At 39.2% G+C, this 4,500-nt stretch overlaps 1 pseudogene; it reads right to left on the bottom strand.

The window, feature by feature from the left end:
• Window positions 1-3,179: 3,179 nt before the first annotated feature.
• LOC141167228 (dead end protein homolog 1-like) lies at window positions 3,180-4,229 on the bottom strand (annotated as a pseudogene).
• Window positions 4,230-4,500: the final 271 nt, after the last annotated feature.

The following is a 4,500-nucleotide window of genomic DNA, read 5'->3' as shown; positions in this document are numbered from 1 at the left end:
GTGCACAATCAAGTATTAATTAGGGGTGCCTTTTTCTTTGAAATTGCAACATGGAAGTTGAAAAACAATGTTTTATTATTCTATTACTTTGAACCACTAATTAAAAAATCCTGTGGATATAATTTTGGTACATTCCATTTATTTCTCAAGATATTGTGCAGTCTATGAAAAATATGAAGTGGTGTCAATAATGGTGAGCAGCACTGTTACGTTACATCATCTGTAAAAAAGTTGAAGTTGAAAAGAGGATAGCTTCTACAAATGGATAATGATAATGAAACACATGTCAAAATCCACAATAGACTACCTCAAAAGGCACAAGCTGAAGGTTTTACAATGGCCTTCACAGTCTCCTGATCTGAACATCATTGAAAATCTGTGGCTAGACCTCAAAATAGCAGTGCATGCAGGACGACTCAGGAATCTCACAGAACTAGAAGAATTTTCCAAGGAAGAATGGATGAAAATCCCTCAAACAAGAATTGAAAGAATCTTGGCTGGCTACAAAAAGAGTTTACAAGCTGTGAATACTTTCAAAAAGGGGTGAAACTAGGTACTAATCATGCACGGCGGTCAAACTTTTGCATTGGCCCATTTTCCTTTTTTATAATTTTTAAAATGTAAAAGATGAAAATATATATATATATCTTTTTGCCTAAAATGCAAAGGAAATGTCATCTTTCACTTCCAGCCACAGGACCCTCTCACCCCGATGCACGTCTCACCTCGTTTCTTCCGGAGGTTGGCAGCATTATATTTTCCATTACTGTAATGTAATTTTGACCCCTTATCTTTGTGAGACTAGATGCTCTGCGAATACTTCCAGGATTTTTGGGTGGGAGCTCGGGTACCCGCCCCGCATGTTTGGTGTTCTTTAGACAGCGAATAAATATGCGGGGATTGCCTGTCATGCACTATAATGACGTAGCCATGTTGGTTGTGGCATTACAGTGATTGGCTAGCTGCAAAGTGTCATCGAGTCTAACTAATACCCGGTGACCCTATGCTCGTCACAGTCTACCCCGGAAACTGGCAGAGTAGGGAGAGGTGCTCCTAAGTGAGGGAGAAAATTGGTGGTTTATTAGTTAGATATAGGTATTCCACAGCAAGATATATATCCATCTGAACTAACAGTCCTTCTAAGGACTAATCCAGCTGCATATATTATTACTGGTGATAGCAGGAGTTAGACAGGCAGAGTTTGTGGACAGCGTATAGAACAGAATAAGGTCCATTGCACATTCTGTCTGCTGCTGCAGCTGTTACAGATATCCATAGTCCTAGATATCAGGGCTAATATTCTTTTTGCTCTTAATCCTGATTATTTGCTTAAAAAGCAATATAATACACCATTTTAACTGCTCCATTTGCTTGTTAGCAGCATACAGCCAGATTTGCTTGATTTTATTCGCATTGCTGTATTGTGGAAGCAGAGAAACTTGTCCGTCATCAGACGTGATCCGATTTTACTGCCGTAATAATGCAGACATTTTGTGAAGCATGCCAAAAATTATACTCTAAATAATAAATGATGCACTGGTGCTCTACACTTAATAAAAGGAAAGTTTAGCATAAAAACAAATTTTTATTTAAATTGGGTTAAAAAATGTCGCAGTGACTAGTTAAAAAGAAAAATTGTAGAAATTAAAAGGAGCTGCAAGTGCACAACAGGGTCTGCATCCACACCTGTCAAGGCAAAATATAAAGCATAAATACAATGGCACTGCGCTCACTTATATAGACGAAACTTTAAAAGAAAATAAAAAATCATAAGTACCTGATTTTTAAGGAATTAAAGGGTGAGGATGTCTATGGATTTTTCAATTGATTTCTGGTATGTATTAATATCCAGATGGAATAATTGGTTGTCTAATTATAATACAAAAATATAAATGAAAAAGGAAAGCAGTGTTTGAAAAACATGTGTGTAAGCATATATGCACAATGTCAGGGAGTCTTAACTGACATCCCTGACACCCTGACATTGTGCATATATGCTTAATCAGTGTTATATCGCCCACCTGACAATGTATGTAGTTTACTTAGCACAATCCTATTGACATGTGCGCTTTAAAATCTGGCAGCTGTGTGTTGTTCAACCTATTCACACTTTGTGGCTGACCAATAGCATTTCACAAGGCCACTGCCTAAAACCGTGGTCATCAGACCTGATCCCATATTACTGCAGTAATAATCCTGAAATTTTTGGGAGTGTGTCAAATATACACCACTTATTTAAAGTCTGGCAGTTGTGTGTTCTTCCAAACTATTCACACTTGGTTGCTGACCAATACCATACTACAAGGCCAGTGCCTAAAACCGTGGTAGTTAGACGTATCAGATATTTCTGTGGTACTAATCCAGATATTTTTAGAGAACGTGTCTGATATTATACTCCATTTAAAGTATGGCAGCTGTGTGCTGATGAAACTATTCACACTTGTTTACTGACCAATACTATACTACAAGGCCTGTGCCTAAAACCGTGGTCATCAGACTTGATCCCATATTACTGAGGTAATAATAGTCACATTATTTGGAGCGTGTCAAATATTACACTCCAGTTAAAGTCTGCCAGTTGTGTGTTACTGGACCTATTCACACTTAGTCACTGACCAATACCATATCTCTAACGCCATTGCCTAAAACCGTGGTCATCAGACGGGATCAGATATTACTTTGCTAATAATCCAGAATTTTTTGGGAGCATGCCAGATATTACACTCCATTTGAAGTCTGCCAGTTGTGTGTTGTTCAAAACTATTCACACTTGGTCGCTGACCATTGCCAATACCATATTACGAGGCCACTGCCTAAAACAGTGGTCATCAGACAAGATCAGATATTACTACGCTAATAATCCAGAATTTTTTGGGAGCATGCCAGATATTACACTCCATTTAAAGTCTGCCAGTTGTGTGTTGTTCAAACCTATTTACACTTGGTCGCTGAACAATGTTGACAGAGTATTACGCCATTTTTATGGACTGACCATAAAACATACAAAAACGAAGCTAAAATGGATTTTCCTGGAAGAAATGTTAAGAAACATTCTTTGCAGGGTCATGACTTGTATATAAGGCCAAATAAAAAAAAAATAAAAACACAGCATGATCATTAGTATAAAAACTAGACTCGCCAATGTAAGCTCTTAATCCTTGTAAGCTTCAGCACAATGTTCACAAGGTAGACAGCAGTGGTAGTCGGTCTCCTAGACAATGAGCAAACTCCTTCATGATAGAGGCCACCATCTCCTTAGCTTGCTGGTACTTTTCTGTGGGAATGAGCTTGTCTCCAACCAGCCAGGAAAATCCAGTGAATGGCACGCCAGGGTTTGGTATTAGCACCCAGTACCAGAAGCGAAGCCATCCACAATTTCCATATCTCAGGAATTTTATTTGGTAGACTGGCTGCCCAAACATTAGTTTCTCACAAAGGAGCTGAAGACACTGAATGGTAATAGGTGCAAGTCTCTCCAGCATAACCTGTTTGTTAGATATCAGAGGAAGAACAGAATTGGGCTTTGCCAAGGTGCCAGATTGCATCTTAAGTTTTATAAATTGCTGGAGCCAGTCCACAGTAAAAAAGCAGCCATATAGTGACCGGGAACCTTAACACAAACTTTTCTTAGCCAGGACTGCTTCTCGGTGAGAGTTGTATTTCAACACAGCCATATTCTTTAGGTCGGTAAAAGGACTGGCATAGAGGGAGACAGTATCTACTCCGGCTGTTATTTCTCGCAGGAAGTCCTCTAATGCAGCTTATTCCATAAGCAATGGCAGCCCATCTAACATCAGCTCACACTTCTCGGTGCTTCGACACACAAAGATCTTTATGCCTTGAATCTCAAGACTACAGAGTTGGGCAATGGCCTGATCTGCAATGCGTTTTGAGAAATAACATGCATAAGCAAAGCCACGGTTTAGGCCACTGAAGGTCATCATTAAGCAAAACTAATACAGCTTTCCCACAGACTAAAAGAGGGGTATCAATGCAACTTCATATATCTCCTGAGGAATATTGCCAATAAAAATTTCAGAACCATGTGGAGGAGCTTCTCCAACCCAACTTGGAGGGGGACCACCATATTTCCTTTGTCCATTCTCTTACACCAGTGATATATTAGAGCTCCTCATCCACTCGATGAGTCCATCTTTATTTTTCCTGTTCACAGAGTTGAGCCATATCTGAGGCTCATAGGCTGCACTGGCTGCTCCCTTCTGCTCCATAGCTCCTCTCCTGCAGTGTCTGTGTCTCTTTCGATAAAGTCATGTTACCAAGTTGATGGTCTGCAGAGAGTCTGATCTTTGATTCTCGTTGTAAAGTCTGTAGGTGCAGCAAAAAAATGATTTTTGATCATTTATATCAAACCCAGTCATCAATAGAGCACAGCAAGGGTAAATTAGACTCTAAAATATAACTTTTAATAGAGAAGTTAAAATAATAAATAAAAATAGAGACGACGGAGACAAAGTGGAAATACTCCCCAGGTCGTGGCAA

This window comes from Phyllobates terribilis, unplaced genomic scaffold, assembly GCF_046119375.1.
Source record: "Phyllobates terribilis strain yellow unplaced genomic scaffold, ASM4611937v1 Scaffold_11__3_contigs__length_659146591, whole genome shotgun sequence".
Taxonomy (NCBI): domain Eukaryota; kingdom Metazoa; phylum Chordata; class Amphibia; order Anura; family Dendrobatidae; genus Phyllobates; species Phyllobates terribilis.
Note: the sequence above shows the minus strand (reverse complement) of the source record. Positions and strands in the feature narration are given on the sequence as shown.